The sequence below is a fragment of the Mustela lutreola genome, chromosome 7 (genome assembly GCF_030435805.1).
Source record: "Mustela lutreola isolate mMusLut2 chromosome 7, mMusLut2.pri, whole genome shotgun sequence".
NCBI classification, from domain to species: Eukaryota; Metazoa; Chordata; class Mammalia; order Carnivora; family Mustelidae; genus Mustela; species Mustela lutreola.
Genome location: NC_081296.1, coordinates 50188207 through 50207357, shown reverse-complemented (window position 1 = coordinate 50207357; position 19151 = coordinate 50188207). Strand labels below are relative to the sequence as shown.

Below are 19151 nucleotides of genomic sequence, written 5' to 3'. Positions count from 1 at the left end.
GTCCTGTACGGTGTAGGGCAGGGATTCATATTTTTGTCATACAGATGAGGTACTAAGCCCAAAGAGGCAAAATGGCTTTTTCAGAGTTGCCCAAAGCAGAGCCTCAAACCTGTGCCTCCTGGCCCAAGTCTACCTCGCCTCTTGAAGACAGCTCTTGTACAACAGGTTGGGATTTGGATACCTGGTGATGGGAGTGTGAGTGGGGGCAGGGCACCCCAGCACAGGGGAGACTGCTCCTTCGTGATGCAGGGGGCAGGAAAGGGGGTGGTCCAGAGAGGGGCTGTGGTGTTCCTTACAGGCCCCTCACAAAATGCAAAACCAGGTGCCTTTGGTGAAGCATCCTGTGTGACAGAGCATTTCTCTGGCTCCCCAGCCTTCTGCAAATCCCATTTCTTTCCTTGTTGGGACTCAGGGGGCCGAGGTCTCTGCAGCACTCTACACATCAAAGACACTACCAAGTTTCCCAGCACAGCCCTTAGAGGCTTCTAACCAGCTTCTGACAGTAAAGTCACTTTTAAATAAAAACCAAGATTCGTATTTGGCAGAAGAGGGATTAACAGGATCAGTGGTGTGGGAGGGGGTGGGGGGGGAGATGACATCATGCTATTTTTGTTGGCACTTCCCCAGCTCAAGTGTGAGGAGTCTGGGCATGGAGGGAGGATATATGCTTTTTTATTTTCAACTCACTTGGCCACTTGGAGTCTAGATCTAGAAAATGCAGGGAGCTGGAGGGAGCTGGCATGGCAGGGGGTGACCTTCCAGCAATGGCAGGGCATCCGCTGGCCTGAGTGGGTGAGCCCATTGGGTCTGGAGGGGCCAGAGCAGGGGCACGAGAGTCATTCTCCTGGGGCCTCAAGCAGCAGGAGAGGGGAAGACCCTGTTTGGGGACTGGGTGCTGAACTTGGAGAAAGGTGCCAAAGTGGGCAAATGCCCTGGTCCAACCAGCAGGAGAGACAGATGGACCTAGAGAAGCATGGCCTGGCCCCTTCCCAAGCAGATCTCTGGATACTGATCGTTAGCGATGCCCACAGTGACAGGGCCATGAGGGTCTTAGGAGATACTGCTCCACTGGGGGGTCAAACTTACTCTATTTTTTTGTTTTTTTTTTTTTTTTAATTTTATTTTTAGTCATCTTGCTTCAGAAGAGTTACTGAGGCCTAGAGAAAGAATTGCTGTAAGACTTGGTGCTTCCTGGTTGCGGCTGCCCAGCCCCTGAGGGGCTGGAAATTGAACACGAAATTGAACACAAAAAACAAATGGAAATTCCCATCATTTATTAGATGAACACTTACTAAGTGCCTGCTCCATACCTGGCACTCCTCCAGGCACAGCCCCCCTCTCCACCCCCACAGGGCTCACACTATGCTGCGAGAGACAGACGTTAATTAAATGACACAAATAAATGTTCATTTCCCCCTCCCCCCAACTGTATGAAGAAACTGGTTTAGGAGGTGCCAGATTATTAGTGGGGCACTCAAGGCTCTGGGCTACCCAGCCCCAAGCTGTCTCTAGCGTTGGCCACCTTGCCCCCCTACCCAACCCCCTGCACCACCCAGACCCTCAGTGCCTTGCCCCATGTATGACTTATCTTTTCCCACCCCCAGTTTCCCCTGAGCTGCTTCATTCCCCCTTTCCTCCTTTCTCCCCTCCAGCTACCTCTGCCACCCCTGGAGGGTCCCATGACAATCCCACATGTCTGAAAAGCCTCCTCAGTTGGAGAGGACCCTGCCAGCCCTCTTCAGCACTGGAGCCTGGCCCAGAGAGAAGGGGGCAGCTAGTACTGGTGAAAGAGCAAGAAACCTGGGCAGAGTCCTTGTCCTGCTCCAGAGACGTTAGGTGTCACCCAACCTCACAGAGATGCTCATGAACTCACCTTGGACTGGTGTGATCCCCTCAGGTGTACACGGGACTTCCTCAAGGAACTCTCTGAAGGCCAGGATTGACTCTCTCCTCTGTCTTCTCCCAATACCAAGTTCAGGACCTTGAGCTCCTTCGGGGCTTACTGTGACATTTGTTCATTGACCAGTTTGGTTCTGAGCTCCCAGGCCAGCGTCTCTCACTTGCTCACTGCTGCCTGCCTCACAGCTGGTTCCAGTCCAGCTGTTCTGGGTTTTCTTCTCATAAGGAGGCTGAAGGCACCTCCTTCTGGCATCACATTCATATCTTCAGACACGTATTGGGGACCTACTACATACCAAGCCTGTACTCAGAATGACATCCTCTCTTCGCTTCAAATACTGTAGGATCTAAGAGGGAAGCAGACCAGGAAAGCAACAGTGGTGGACGGTGCATTGGATAGAGTCAGGAAAGCTACGCCCCTCCCATCCTCCTTCTGAAGGCAGCGTCCACTCATCTACAGGAATGAGCAGAAGGTTGGGTTATCTGTCTGTCCTTTCAGGGCCTCCCCTGGTATCGTGGGTCTACCTCCATAAACCTCAAGTCACACACTGGACACTTTAGAAGCTAATGGTTGGTCCCTCTTCTCTGAGGCCAGTGACTAGATGAGGATTCTTTTGCTACGCCGTCTTACTGGGCTTCCTAAAAAAAAAAAAACCACATCGTGCTGAATAGGCATGAGTTGAATTCTCTACTGAAGGGTTCTAACAATTATGGGTTCTGAAGTGTTCTTCCCCTATTTCTTGTTAATTTAAACTTTCCTCTGAATTCTAAAAGGAAGATACTTAAAACGAAGTCTACTGCAAACAGGGGTCCCTGATGACATCCCTTCACACCTGACCTGCTTCACCAAACCCTGAGTTTCTCCCATATTTTGGCAAGTCCTGGTCTTCAGATCTCTACGCAACTCCTTTGGGAGTCCTCTTTCCCTCTCTATTTGAAGTTCCTAACTTCCATCCTTCTGATACTCCTGCCCTGGGACCTTCATTTTGGAGTATGTTCCATTCAGCCAGCCTCTCGTCACCAATCCCTCTTAGGGCCACTCAAATCCCAGGGACCTGCCAGGACCAAGGAAGGAGAAGTTCCAAGCCCTGCAGTCCACAGGCAACAGTGGATAAGGATCCTTCCCTTTGGATTTCTTTTCCACATCCCCGTCAGCGTAAGCCACAAACACATGGGTTCCATGACCTAGTAGAGTTATTAAATTATCAATATGCATTTCTCCCCCAGACAATCATTAATTTTGGAAGATAGCATTGCTTAACCCGTGCCACACAAATCCAACTGCTTAGTGGTGTGCTGGAGGTAGTCCACCCTGGCTCGCAAGCGCTGATTGATAACATTTTTAGGAATTTTGCAAGCCGGTTGTTTAACATTGCCATTCGGAAGTAGTAAATCATATAAACATGAACAAATATACCATACTAAAAAACAAATTTAATAAGTACTAAAAACACAGTACTTTCGAATGGTTTTACTCTATCACCAATGTTCTCGATGTTATTTCCATCTCTTAACTTCGGGCGGCAGGATACCGTATGTGGACTACTGTGTCCCATCACTATCCACCTCCACCTTCAGTGACATCACACTGGTAGCTCCAAGTCAGCCACAGTGGGAATACTGACACTGTGGAAATTGGCAAACGTCACCCACTGGGGCTCCCCTCCCCCCAATCGGAGCTGGTTGATAAACCTTCAGCAGCTCTTCACTGAGAAAGGGCACGTGTCTTCCATGGACATGGCGCTCCTCCGCCTTCCTGGGGATGCCACGTCAATTTGCAGGGTTGCACTTGGCCTCTTGCCTGCCCTGTCTGGCGCCTTTTAGAACTAACAGCTCCTAATGGCAGCTGCCTTAATGACTCAAGGAAGGACTGAGTCACTATCTTAGAGGATGGGAGAATTGACAGTTGGTTCTGGAAACAAGAGGTGTGTGTTGAATGCTCAGTGAGCATGGGCCCCAGCTCAGTCTGGGGGAGGAGACTTAGGGCAGGTTTGCCTGGGGAAGCGGTGCTGAGGCTAAGGAGGACTTCTTATTCCTGGAGGGTGTGGGGCCTGCGTGGGGGGCTGGGTAAAGTCAGAGGATAAACCTGGTGCCTCTCTCTAGGGCATCAGCTTACTCAGGGATAAGTAACTAAAGACACTGTTCTAACAAAGAAACACACATGTAAATACTCTGTAGAAGAGTAGAGCATTGGGAAGAATTTTTAAATGAAAACAGGAGACTGTAGAGACATTTTCTCTCCATGACAGGCTCCTCCAGGTGATGGCTCCAGACCCTGCGAGTACCCAGTCCTTCTCCTCTGACACGAAGTCTTGGGATGGAAAAATCTGAACACCCTTGAGCTAATAAGGTCTTTGAGGTATCCATAGGAATGAACTGAACAGAGGCTGGGAGGAAGTGGCTAGGGCATTCTAGAAAGTGGAATTTAATAGAAAACAGCAAGAGCTTGGATTCGATTCCTTGGGTTGGAATTCCTGTTCTGCTCCTTATAAATAAGCTGTGAAGTATTAGATAGGTTACTTAACTGCTTTGTGCCTCCATTTCCCACAGCCGTCAGCTGAGGCCAGTCAGAATACCTATTGAGGGGTGTGTTTCAGAGAGGAAATGAGAGATGGGTACAGCACTTGGAGTGGCCTTAGTGCTTGTTCTTTCCAGTCACTTCTTTTTCTTTTCTTTTCTTCTTTAGGTTTTTATTTATGTATTTGAGAGAAAGCAAAAGAGCAGAGTGAGTGAGAATATGAGGCAGGGGGAGTGGCAGGCAGAAGGAGAAGCAGACTCCCCACTGAGCAGGGAGCCTGATGTGAGGCTGGATCCCAGGGCCCTGGGATTATGACCTGAGCTAAAGGCAGATGCTTAACCTACTGAGCCACCCAGGTGCCCTTCCAGTCACTTCATGCAGAAGGAACAGCATGAGCAAAGCCCAAAGCCTGGACAGACTGCTTCACATGGTGAGGGCATGGTATGCATGTGGTGGACAGTGAGGTTGCAGTGCTGTCGTGGCTCATGGCTTTTATGGCTCTCAACTCACTTGCCCTCTTGGGTCTTCCCTATGTGGGGTTTGGGGGGAGTGTAGTAAGCTTGATACCACCAAGGTCCATTCTGGTGCCCATAGCCTATGTCTCATTTCATCTTTTCCCCATCTCTTTTCTTTCTGAACACCACCTAGAATGTTCAGGTCCCCCATTTAGTGATTTAAAATATTTTTATATTGCTCACCATTACTTTATGAATTAGTCTTCCCATCCCCAATCAAAAAGTATATATTTGATTTAAAAAGGTAAGGTGAACCTAGATGTCCACCAACAGATGAATGGATCAAGAAGATGTGGTATATATACACAATGGAATACTATGCAGCCATCAAAAGAAATGAAATCTTGCCATTTGCGACAACATGGATGGAACTAGAACATATCATGCTTAGTGAAATAAGTCAAGCAGAGAAAGACAACTATCATATGATCTCCCTGATATGAGGAAGTGGTGATGCAACATGGGGGCTTAAGAGGGTAGGAGAAGAATCAATGAAACAAGATGGGATTGGGAGGGAGACAAACCATAAGTGACTCTTAATCTCACAAAACAAACTGAGGGTTGCTGGGGGGAGGGGGGTTGGGAGAAGGGGGGTGGGGTTATGGACATTGGGGAGGGTATGTGCTTTGGTGAGTGCTGTGAAGTGTGTAAACCTGGCGATTCACAGGCCTGCACTCCTGGGGATAAAAATATATGTTTATAAAAAATAAAAAAATTAAAAAAAAAGGTAAGGTGAAATAATCCAATCAAGAAATGGGCAGAAGACATGAACAGACATTTCTGCAAAGAAGACATCCAGATGGCCAACAGACACCTGAAAAGGTGCTCCACATCACTCGGTGTCAGGGAAATACAAATCAAAACCACAGTGAGATACCACCTCACACCAGTCAGAATGGCTAAAATTAACAAGTCAGGAAATGACAGATGCTGCTATCGAGGATGTGGAGAAAGGTGAACCCTCCTACACTGTTGGTGGGAATGCAAGCTGGTGCAGCCACTCTGGAAAACAGCATGGAGGTTCCTCAAAAAGAAAATAGAGCTACCCTATGACCCAGCAATTGCACTACTTGGTATTTACCCTAAAGATACAAAAGTAGTGATCCAAAGGGGCACGTGCACCTGAATGTTTATAGCAGCAATGTCCACAATAGCCAAACTCTGGAAAGAACCTAGATGTCCATCAACAGATGAATGAATAAAGATGTGGTGTAGATCTACATAATGGAATACTATGCAGACATCAAAAGAAATGAAATCTTGCCATTTGCGATGACATGGATGGAACTAGGGGGTATTACGCTGTGCGAAATAAGTCTATCAGAGAAAGACAATTATATGATCTCCCTGATATGAGGAATTTGAGAGGCAGAGTGGAGGGCTTGGGGGGTAGGGAAGAAATAAATGAAACAAGATGGGATTGGGAAGGAGACAAACCATGAGACTCTTAATCTCCAAAACAAACTGAGGGTTTCTGGGGGGAGGGGAGTAGGGAGAGGGTGATTGGGTTATGGACATTGGGGAAGTTATGTGCTATGGTGAGTGCTGTGAAGTGTGTAAACCTGGCGATTCACAGACCTGTACCTCTGGGGCAAATCATACATTATATGTTAATAATTTTTTTAAAAATAAAATAATAAAATAAAAAGCTAAGGTGAAGAGATAATCCAGGTTTATAGTTACTTTTAAAAAAATTCATTAGGCTGGGGCACCTGGGTGGTTCAGTGGGTTAAAGCCTCTGCCTTTGGCTCGGGTCATGATCCCAGGGTCCTGGGATCTAGTCCTGCATCGGACTCTCTGCTCCGCAGGGAGCCTGCTTCCTCCCCTCTCCTCTCTGCCTGCCTCTCTGCCTACTTGTGATCTCTGTCTGTCAAATAAATAAATAAAATCTTTAAAAAAAATTCATTAGTCTAATTTAATGGTAAAGTGTAGCACAACACACGAGAAAACAGAAGAACCTTGTGACCCATGAAGTCAGAGAGATTTGGGGAAAAATCCTGGCCCACCGAAGTTCTTTTGCCTTTAGCTTTTTCCTGTCTGAAATGGGCGGCTGAAAAAAGTACCTACCTCCCAGGGCTGCAGTGGGAAGTTAAATGATCTAAGTCAGGTCTGATTCTGAGAGGGCAAGGCTAACTTCCACTGGCTCCTCTGGATCCCACAAGGAAGGAGGAGGCTGAGGCTGGCTCCCTCCCTGTGGGACATCATCACCATCAGTAGGCCGTGTCCCCTGACCCTGTGTTGAGGCCCAGGAAGCTCTGCGCCATCCACCCTGGGACACTGCGTTCTCCTACATGGGTCCCTCACGTTCACCAGTCTTGGGATGATGAACCACACAGAGCTCATACATGCAAGCGAGCAGGAAGTCATTCCCAGGAGGAGCGGGGTTCCCTCACTGAGTGCTTTCTGGGGAGGACAGGTGCGCAGTGGGGTAAGTGGCCCTGTCAGAACAGGCCTTTCTCTGGTCCTAACCTAGAGATGAAGTCACGTGTCCAAGTCTTGGGGGGTTCCCTAAAGCGAGGGAAGAGTCCTAGAGGGGGTCAGGGCATTTGTTGTGGGCTCCTGCCTCATGGCGACGCTTCTGGGGGTGGACAGTGATGACCCTCCTCAGGACCCAGTTTCCTCCTCTGTAAATCCAGATGGCTGGGGTATTGTTTGCCAAGGCAGCAACACACTGGCTGCAAACCAGGGGGCTACACACAACAGGGATGTATTCTCTCAGAGTGTGGAGGCTGGAAGTCTGAAATCAAGGTGACTGTAGGGTCATGTGCCCTCTGAAGTTTCTCGGGGAGAATCCTGCTTTGTCTTCCAGCTCCCCATGGTTCCTGGTATTCCTTGGTGTGGTAGTATAGCTCCAATGTCCACTTCCCATGGTCTTCTTCCCTGTGTGTGTCCCAGTGTGTCCTCCTCTCTTCCCATTAGGACGCCGTCGCTGGATTTAGGGCCCACCCCTCATCCAGATCCTTAACTAATTACATCTTCAAAGACCTCATTCCTAAATAAGGTCACATTCTGAGGTTCAGGTGGATATAAGTTTTTGGGGGTGTAGGGTGGGGTGGGAAATGTTATTCAACCCAGTACAGTTAGATTATAGGGCCTCAATAGTTCTTACCAGTCCCAGACCTTTGGAAGTCAGTGGGTACTTAGAATTCCCTGGTCAGGCACCTCTCTTTTGCTGGGACTCCTTCGGTAGAGATTGGGTGAGGCAGGAAATGCTCTGAGCTGTGTGAAAGAGAGTCGGGAAATACCTGGGTGGTAATTACCACCAGCGGGACTGCCACCACTCAGCACTGTATCATATCTCCCTCTTCTTCTCCCCCTACATGTCCCTGCAGACATGCCTCCACCCCTCCTGCACCCCTCTTTCCCCTGGCTCTTATTACTGGCCTCTGTTGGAGCCTGTCCATGCTCTCATCACCAACCTAGATACACCCATCATTTCCCTTCCTTCCATTGCCTCTATGAAATCAGTTGTATTGGGACACCTGCATGGCCCAGAAGGTTAAGTGTCTGCTTTTGGCTCAGGTCATGATCTCCAGGTCCCAGGATCGAGCCCCCCATGTCCGGTTTCCTGCTCATTGGGAAGTCTGCTCCTCCCTCTCCCTCTGCCTCTCCCCCTGTTTGTGCTCTCTCTCTCTCAAATGAATAAGTAAAATCTTTAAAAAAAAAAAAAATCAGTAGTAATACCATTTCCACTGAAAGTTACAAAACTGGGCATGGAATGTCAGAACCAGAATCTGAACGCAGGTCTGGTAGATCCAAAACTCAAACTTTTGCCACACACCTGGAAGTTTCAGCCGCAGAAACAGGCCCCAGCTCTGGCTTTCATTTGAGGTTACTTGTTTTCAATGCAAGATTGTGAAACTGTCAATTAGTTTATAGGATTTCCCTATGAATTGCCCGATCTTATCTCTTCCTTCAGTTAAGTGTCTCCTTTTGGCTCAGGTCATGATTCCAGGATCCTGGGATGGAGACCTGAATTGGGCTCCCTGCTCAGTGGGGAGTCTGCTTCTCCCTCTCCCTCTGCCGGCTGCTCTGCCTACTTGTGCTCTCTCTCTGTCAAATAAATAAATAAAATCATTTAAAAAAAACGAAAGTGTACAGTCTGTACTATACAGTCTTGTAGTACATAGCAGTTTTTCTTCGACCCAACACTCTTTAAAAAAACAAGCAAACCTTAAGCACACACTTTAGCCAGTTCCTAAATAATAATATTGACAGAAACATTTTTTTAAAAAAAGTATCACAGTGTTTCCAATGCATTAAAAAAAGTTAGTTTATTTATAGCCTAATGTCACCTCCTATAGTCAGCAGGATGGGAGTCACACTGGTGGAGAAGCCAGAATTATGCTATTTAATTGAGACATCTGCTAAGAATTTCTGGGGGGACCAGAAGGTTGGGGGCTTAGACGTTGATATAACCCTTTTGGCCATTGGTGTGGTAGCATGTGTCAGGAGCCTTACAACATTTAACTTCATACAAACACTTCTAAAAAATAATTCCTGAAATCACTCCCCAAGCAGAAAAAGCTTGATTTATTGCCTAGTGCCATTTATAAATATTTACAGATTTACACATGCTATAAGCAAATGTTTTGGCAGCTGGCTAGGGTTCCAGTGATGGGGATAAATAAATCATGATGTGTCCTTCTTTATGGAATATTATGTGACAGTTCAAACGAAATTTACTCTGTAAAATTGAATGGAAGAAGCAGCACATACACATGGCTATTAAATACTCAGGATGATAATTACCATATAAAATAAAATAGGCATAAAAGAAAGATGTAAGAGGTATTGCCAAATGCTAGCAAAAGTTTTTAGAGAGTAGAACTATAGTTTTTCCCCCTCTATTTTCTATCTCTGTATTATTTCCAAATTTTAAAAAGTAAGCTTAAAAATGGGGGAGGTTAAACTATCAACAAGATTATTTATGTATCTTTTTTTTAAAAAAGATTTTATTCATTTATTTGACAGAGAGAGACACAGCGAGAGAGTGAGCACAAGCAGGGGGAGTGGGAGAGGGAGAAGCAGGCTTCCCGCTGAGCAGGGAGCCCAATGCGGGTCTCGATCCCAGGACCCTGGGATCATGACCTGAGCTGAAGGCAGACGCCCAGCTACTGAGCCACCCAGGCATCCCTATTTATGTATTTTTTATGTTCACTCTATGGACAGGGACATTGCCATTGCAGTGATGGTCCCACGTCTTTCAGTTCGAGCCACAGTCTCTAAAAAGGTGAGGCATAATGGGGCATAGAAGCCTGTCATGTGAGTGCCTACTGAGGACCCCTACAGACAGACAGGGAACCCCCAGGAGAGGGACTCTTGATGCTGCTTCCCAGCAGTGCCTGAAAACATGTCATTGTCCTCTAAAAGAAACATCCAGCCTGACATCTCAAATTACTGCCCAGGGCCAGGGGGAGAGAGGAGAGAGTTTCCCCAGGGGTGGGGTGCCTCCTCCTGGATGTCTTTAAGACAGTCCCTTCCACTGTGTAGGTTCTGTAAGGCCCTGGCCAGCAAGCACCATGGGGGCCCTGGGGCAGGCACTGAGCCAGACACAGTGGGAGTTAGGAAACAAAATGACGTGCATTAAGGAGGACAGAATGACCATCACAACACAATAGCTACTCTTTACTGGGTGCCTAAATGCATGTGCATACAGGGACATGGGAACTTTATCCTGTTGAACACTCATAACTGCCCAACTAGGGGAGAGGGTTATAGCGCCCATTTTGTGGGTGAGCAAACAGAGAGGTTAAGCAACTTCTGCAAGGTCACACAGCTAGGATGCACACTCAGGTGTGCATCCTGATTCTAACACTCCCACTTTCAGTGATGCTCCCTGGCTCTCCATGGAAGGGATCTAATGCTATTCATGCCCTCCCTGCCTTACCAGGTATGGTAAAACACTGGGTAATTGGGGATGTGGTCATAAATCAAGCAATGGTTCCTGAGGGATAAAAACTACAAGTGCGGCTTCCATTTGCTTAAATCAAGTTCATCTGGGTCTTCTTTGGGGTTGCCACAGTGCTCAGCCGTGGAGAATGCCAGAATGTACAGGGGGTGCTGAGATGCTGATGGGTACACGTGTGGTCTACTGAGGCCTCACAGACCAGGTTATAAAATAAAGATTATATTTTATTAGGCAGTCATGTTGGTTACCTTCATATTAATAAGAAAAAGTATGGCTAGGAGCCCTTCCTTCTCCATGGCTCCCTCCCCCTCATCAGGTTTCAGCCTGAGGCACATATCTGTGCTTAAAGCATTAACCCCTAAAACTGGAGAGTAATCCCAAACACACACACACAAACACACACACACACGAGCATATGCACACACCGTGCACACGCACACGTGCACATACACACTCCTTCACGTCATAGCAATTTGCCGAAAATGCTGACTAAATCATATTAACCTAATTGCTAGGTTGAAATAATGGTAATGATGATGATAGTAATAATAAAAGAATTGCTCTCAAATTATTCTGAGTGATGTTGCAACACCAGCTGCCACACTCATTCCCCAAGAAGGAATTTGCATTTTCAGACTCAGTTCAGATCAGGCAGATGGCTCCCTGGGAAGATAGATGACAGTCCTCAAGGAGGTGTTCCCTTGCCCATAGTGAAACCTTACTTCTTTGTGCAAAAGTAGGAAGCCCCCATTTCAGGCCAAATGTCCAAATTTACAGACTTCCTGGGGACAAATCAGAATCTGAAATCTGCTAAACATCCTGGGCTCTGATTTCAAGTGTTCTCTTTCGGGGTGGTGTTGCATTTTAGCTGTGAGGGTTATTCACTGGTAGGATTGTGGCTCTCTGGCTCTCTCTCTCACGGAAAGTGTGGGATCTTTTGCAGAACACCTCTGGAAGCCAGGGTGGAGGTCTTCCCTCTGGCTGTGGCAGGCAGGCCACGGTCCAAAATGTCCCAGCTAATTAAAGACATAGGGTAGAGATGAAGATCCTAAGGGGCTCGCCACAAAGGCTTACTGAGCCCCCGCGGAGCGTGGCTCTGCCCAGGAGAAGGTGACCAGGCTGCAGCCCTTGCTCGCTCTCTGGAGTTTACAGAGACTACAGGAAAAACATGCACACAGATAACTAGTGCTTTGAAAAAGAAGTGCTTTAGGAGCTGAGGATAAGCTAAGTCAGTGACACCTAACAACGATCACTGAACCGGGTCTTCAAGTTCAAAAAAAAGTTTCACGAAAAACACGAGGTTTGGGATGGGGAGGTGGATCAGAGGGTAAGTAGGAGGAGGGGAGGGCATTCCAGACAGAGACAACAACATAAGCCAAAGCAGGAAGAAATAAAAAGTATTGAGAAATAATCTTGTCCAGCACGACAGTACTGCTCCTTCTGTCCACCTGCCCTATTCCAGAGCACCTGTCTGCCACTTTAAGCCCACTCTCTTGAAATGCCCCTGAGCTAGGAAGATGTCCCTGGGGCAGGAACCATATTTGTTTTTTTTGTTTTGTTTTGTTTTTTTTAAAGATTTTATTTATTTATTTGACAGAGAGAAATTACAAGTACACTGAGAGGCAGGCAGAGAGAGAGAGAGAGAAGGAAGCAGGCTCCCTGCTGAGCAGAGAGCCCGATGCGGGACTTGATCCCAGGACCCTGAGATCATGACCTGAGCCGAAGGCAGCGGCTTAACCCACTGAGCCACCCAGGCGCCCCTGGGAACCATATTTGTGATGCGCCATGTGATACCGTGATTTATCATCATTCAGTTACAAAATCTTCTATAATTCCACGAGTATTCTTTCTTTGACCCATTAATTATTTCAAAGTATATTTAGAAATTTTGTGTGGAAATGGTTTGGTTTCTGACTTATAATTTTACTGCACTAAATATAAATAAATCAGGGGCACCTGGGTGGCTCAGTGGGTTAAGGCCTCCACCTTCGGCTCAGGTTGTAGTCCCAGGGCCCTGGGATTGAGTCCGGCATTGGGCTCTCTACTCAGCAGGCAGTCTGCTTCCCTGCTCTCTCTGCCTGCCTCTCTGCCTACTTGTGATCTCTGTCTGTCAAATGGATAAATACAATCTTTAAAAAAATAATAATAAATAAATATAAATAAATCAGAGAATGTGACCTGTATAATATCAGTTCTCTGGTGCCCTTTGATAGTTCCTTTGTGGCCTAGGGTATGTGACCGACTCCTGTAAGTATGTACTTGAAAAGCTATTTATGAGACACAAGGGTCCATAAATAACTGTTCAAATCTTCTGTATCCTTCGCAATTATTTTTGTCTGTTTGAACACTTTCCGGGAGGAGTTATTAAAATCTACCACTATGATTGTGGCTTGTCCATATCTCTTTATAATGTTGTAGGGTTTTGCTTTATGTATTTTGAGGCTATGTTGTAATATGCATATAGGTTCTGGATTGCTCTACTTCTTGGTGAACTGTTACCTTTGTCAAGAATTTCTTTATTGCCAACTTTTGGTCTTAAGGCCTACTTTGTTTCAAATTAATATTGCTAAATTGGCTTTTAGTGAATACTTATCTGGTATATTTTGTTTTAATCTTTTGCTTTCGACCTTTTTCTGTCTTGGGTTTTCTTTTTTTTTTTAAAGATTTTATTTATTTATCAGAGGGGGGGGGAGAGAGCGAGCACAGGCAGACAGAATGGCAGGCAGAGGCAGAGGGAGAAGCAGGCTCCCTGCCGAGCAAGGAGCCCGACTCGGGACTCGATCCCAGGACGCTGGGATCATGACCTGAGCCGAAGGCAGCTGCTTAACCAACTGAGCCACCCAGGTGTCCCTGTCTTGGGTTTTCAATGTGTCTTTTGTGAATAGCTTTTAGCTGGATTCCAAGCCCTAGATGAGTGCCTAGAACATAGTAAGTACTCAGTAATTATTTCTTGAATGAGTTAATGAATGGAAAAAATAAATCCAATTTGAAAATTTGTCCTATAGATGAGTTTTATATTTGCTTATAAAGATCTGTTTATATGTATGTATATATATGTATATATAAAGATCTATATATAGATCTGTTTATATTTGTCGTGATTACTGTCATATTTAACTGACTTACACTACTTTGTTTTCTGATTATATGTAATCTTTCTATTTTTTTTTTCCTGCTTTACTGCTTTGTATTAGATTGGTCAAATATGCCTTATCTCCTTCTCTTCTAGCTTGAAAATGATTCCTTTTCTTTTCCTTGTTTCAATAATGGCATAATCACTTTCACTATGTCTTTAGATCAGCACAAAGTCTTGCCAATTCAATATGAGTATCCCCATTTTACAGATAGGAAAACTGAGACTCTGAGTTAAGCAAACCTGTGTAAGGCCTGACAGCTGGTAACCAGCAGATTCGATATTAGAACCTGTCCTGTGTGATGTGGAGTTTATGCGCTGCTCCCCATCCCCCACTGCAGGCTACAGGCCGACAAAGGCCAGGGGCAGTTTGCTGAAGGAGGTTATCACGGGATTTCTTAGTCCCCACAGCAGTACTCTGATCAGCAGACTCTGTTATCTCTGTGTCCTAGTGATAATTTCAGAAATGGAAATGAATGAGCACAGGCCCCGGGACAAGTTCAGAGGGAGAGAAAGTCAAAGGCTGAGAAGTAAACAAAACTCTTAAAACTCTCCAAAATGAAATCCTCCCTGACGCTGGATGGCTGTCAACTTTTTTTTTTTTTTTTCTTTTTTTAACGATATCTCAGATCTGACCCCTTAACTATTTTCCAGGAACCCTTCCCTTTTCCCTACACACAGTCATCTGCTGCCACAGCCCTTTACTGCTTAGTAAAAGGCTTAGTAAAAAACTGTGTTTCTTGCTACTGTCTCTACACATCGCTCTCCAGATATTGTTCTTTCTTCAAACAGGTTGCTCCGCTTTGATGACCCCCTTCTGGCGGGGAGGCGGGGGGGGGGGGGGGGGGGGGGGGCAGGGATCTGAGAATGGGGATTAGGGAGAGGCGGAGACACAGGGCCTCAGAGTCGCCTTTGGAGGAAGGGAAGGATAGAAAACTTCTGAGGCAGTGTGAACACGCACAGGGCTCTGATGAGGTCACCCCCGGAGGAGGCCGTTGCTATGAGGAACATTACCCATAATCCCTCTAGCTTCCAAAGTTCCTATTGCAGTAAACAATGCCCAGTGGAATGATAATCCTGGTGTCAAATGTCCTGCTGATTTTGTAGGGGTACAGGTGCATCTTTGTCTGAAAGAGCGGCATTCCTTTTCAGGATGAGGGTAGGAAAGAATGTGACCGAATTCCTGAGATACCACTAAGGGACCGCAGCCATGGCCAGGGACAGCATCAGCATGGGTGTTTCCCCGAAAGAGCAGTCCCACTCTGGCCAGAGGGCTTCACCGGTCCTGCTCAGGATTTCATCTTTATGTGGAGGCACAGGATGGAGACTGGCTTCTTTTTCTTCTTCTTCTTCTTCTTCTTCTTCTTTTTTTTTTTTTTTTAATTATTTTTTTTCTACTGAAATTTTTTAAAATTGTGTCATGTTCATCAACATAAAATACATTTTTAGCTTTTGATGCAGTGTTCCAAGATTCTTTGTTTATGTACAACACCCAGTTCTCCATGCAATATGTGCCCTCCTTAAAACCCATCAGTAGGCTCAACCATCCCCCTCCACTCTCCCCTCTAAAACCCTCAGTTTGTTTCTCAGAGTCCACAGTCTCTCGTGGTTCATCTCCCCCTCTGATTTCTCCCAATTCACTTTTCCTTTCCTTCTCCTACTGTCCTCCATGTTATTCCTTATGTTCCTCAAGTAAGTGAAACCATGTGATAATTGACTCTCTCTGCTTGACTTATTTCACTCAGCATAATCTCCTCCAGTCCCATTCATGTTGATGCAAAAGTTGGGTATTCATTGTTTCTGATGGGTGAGTAATATGGCATTGTATATATGGACCATATCTTCTTTATCCATTTGTCTGTTGAAGGGCATCTCAGCTCTATCCACAATTTGGTTATTGTGGACATTGCGGCTATGAACATTGGGGTACATATGGCCCTTCTTGTCACTACATCTGTATCTTTGGGGTAAATACCTAGTGCAATTGCAGGGTCATAGGGAAGCTCTATTTTTAATTTCTTGAGGAATCTCCACACTATTTTCCAAAGTGGCTACACCAACTTGCACTCCCACCAATAGTGTAAAAGGGTTCCCCTTTCTCCACAACCTCTCCAACATTTGTTGTTTCCTGCCTTGCCTATCTTTGCCATTCTAACTGGTGTAAGGTGGTATCTCAGTGTGGTTTTGATTTGAATCTCCCTGAAGGTTAATGATGATGAATGAGTCTGCTAGCCAGTTGTATGTCTTCATTGGATGTCTGTTCATGTCTTCTGCCCATTTTTTGACATAATTATCTGTTCTTTTGGGTATTCAGTTTGAGAAGTTCTTTATAGATCTTGGATATCATCCCTTTGTCTGTAGTGTCATTTGCGAATATCTTCTCCCAATCCGTGGGTTGCCTCTTTGTTTTGTTGACTATTTCCTTTACTGTGCAGAAGCTTTTTAACTAGATGAAGTCCCAAAAGTTCATTTTCACTTTTGTTTCCTTTGCCTTTGGAGATGTGTCTTGAAAGAAGTTGCTGTGGCTGATATCAAAGAGGTTACTGCCTATGTTTTCCTCTAGGATTTTGATGGATTCCTGGGGAGACTGACTCCTGAGAGGCAATTTTCAAAGCCTACCTGAATCAGAATCACTTGGTTGCGGGGAGGGGCAGAGGTAGGCTTGTTAAAGTGTTAATTTAGGACTCCACCCTAGACTTATTGAATCAGAATCCTATAGGGGTCCCCAGGAATCCCCATTTTTAATAAGTGGCCCAGATAATCTGGGTACTGAGTCTACTGATTTTGGTACTGTTCTTCAAGGGCTCTGTAGGTGCCTGAAACTTCCTGTGGGGCAGCCAAGCTGGTGTAAGGAGGCACATGACAAGTGACCAGGAGTCCTGAGCCCCAGCTTTCTCTTTGGCTTTGCCGTGTGACCTTGAGCAAGTTACGTCACCAGCCTGGGCTTCATTTCCTTATCTGCTAAATAAGCTTGCAGAGCTTCTTAATGGCGGGATCAGGCCAGCCCCACAGACTCGGGTCTTTGTTTTGGCACTTGAGCTTGAAATGAGAGCAGGACTTCTGAAAGTAGATGGGAATTATAGCAACTTTTATTATGCATAGTGCGCCCCAGGCATTGGTGTACAGACCAAGGCAGATGAGTTCATTTTCTCTCCACCATAACTCTCTGAATTTGGTGCTTTCCTATTCCCATTTTACAGATAAAGGAATGGAGGCAAAGTTCACAGAAAAGTTAAGGTCGCATAGGTAGTAAGAAGTAGAGCTGGATTCCGAACTCCGACCCAGAGCTCTTGTTCTTCACAACAAAGATACACTATCTCTTAGCCATAAATGTCCCACTGGCAATCGGAAATACCCGACACAGCTAAGAGGTTTGATCACCCAGCAAATGTGGCAGTTCCCTAAATAGAGGTGACAGATGGAAAGTCCGAGGAGCATGGAAGGAGTAGAGAGCTGGAGCACCAAGAAACACTGGCCGACTTAACCAACCCAAGGTAACTCAGTCTTACCCACTTCTGGAGGATTACACATGGGATATAGAGGGGGGCGCTTAAAGCTTCCAGACAGGTGGGTGAGGGAAATCTTGGGGCAGGGGAGCAAAAGTCCATCTCAGAGTACCCTGCCCAGCTCACTCCGGGGATAATAGCTCTAACCCTACCCTTTCGTTTGTAGAGATCTGAGAGCAGAAATAGGTCCCTGCTTTTTCCTAAGCTTTGAAGATTGTTTCAGGAAGTTAAAAACTGACCACCATGAAACCATACTCCCTTCACCAGAGAAGACTTGTCCTGCAGATAACACCAGGACCTTAGCTGGCCTCAGGCAGAGACTGGGCCCGAATTTGGTGGTGGAAGAAGCAGGTTTGCTCAGAAGGTGCAGTTACAGTGAGCATGGCCTTCTGCTCCTGGATGAGCGAGGGGTTGGATTTCTCAGGGAAGGCAAGGATCTCTCTCTTCTCAGCATGCTGTCCCTGAGAAGGAGGGTGGTATTCCCTTTTCTGCCCCAGCATCAACTCTCACCTTTATGGTAATGACTCTCCAATGCGTACGTACATCTAGTCTTGGACTTTCTGTGGGGCCCCAGACTCTTCTATCCAATAGCCTCCTGGACATCTCCCTGTAGAGGTCCTACTGGTGACACAAACTCATGTCTCCATCCAAATTTAGGCTGTTTGTCCTGATCCCATGCCCTCTTTAGCTCTTCTTTTGGTTAATGAAACCAGTTCACCAAGTCCTATGATGCTTCCTATCATCTACAGGTGAAAAGTCAGGGAACTTTGGGAGGCAGACCCACCTGCCTGCCCAGCCCCCCAGGCCCAGTCCCGGGCCCAGTCTTTTCATTCCAACCACCCCTGTGCCCTCTAACACCTGGGTGTCTTTCTTCTGACTAGTTTTGTTTTTATTTTTGTTGGTTTTGTTTTTGTTAGAGGGCCTTATCTTGGTCTGACAGTCTGATTGCACTCTCTGCCTTCAAGACCTGGCTCAACTCCTTTGAGAAGTCTTCCAAGATTGCAACAACCCCTCTCCAGGAGAGTTCCTTTCCTCCTTGTAGTTCCCACCACCCTTCTTGCACACCAAGGACATGTTTGTCCCTTTGCATTGTTAACATCTGTTCACATGTCCTGCCTCTGGACACCAAGCTTCTCCATGGAGAGGACTATCTGTCACACATGTGCATACACAACTCTGTTCTCAGTGCTGGACAAGAACCCAGGAGTTGTGGTTGAATAAATGAATACATGATTCAATAATTGGGTCAGAATTTCTGGGAAAATGGACCTGTAGAACCACAAGATTTTATCCAAAGCATAAAATGGTGGTATAAGAAAGGGCAGATGCCTAGAGGGACCACCCAGGGGTCGTCCAGCCTGGGACTCTGAATGTGTGTGATTCTCCATGAAGTGCCAGGCTCAGTCCATGTGTGTGACCTTCAGGCACCCTGGCCCACCCTTCCATGGCTACCTCCTCTCCTGCTGTCCCCATCCTGCAACAGTTCACCCCCTTTCTTGTCTAAGAGCCCAGTACACTCCCTTTGTTCTGGTCCTTCTGGAAACCCTCCCTTCCCACTTTGCCCCTGCTTCCTCTAGGGAGCCTCTCCTGAGGAAATGGGATAGGGAACACAATGTGAGCTTTCCCAAACCTCCAAATTCCAGCAACTTCCCCTCCCTGGCATTTCAGA

General features: G+C 46.3%; 1 long non-coding RNA gene across 1 annotated transcript; it reads left to right on the top strand.

Annotated features, from left to right (window-relative positions):
* The first annotated feature begins 15045 nt into the window (after positions 1-15045).
* LOC131835229 (uncharacterized) lies at positions 15046-18690 on the top strand. Its single transcript, XR_009355112.1, has 3 exons — positions 15046-15135; positions 17177-17470; positions 18400-18690. It is a non-coding gene; the product is annotated as an uncharacterized LOC131835229 (long non-coding RNA).
* The last annotated feature ends 461 nt before the right edge of the window (positions 18691-19151 follow it).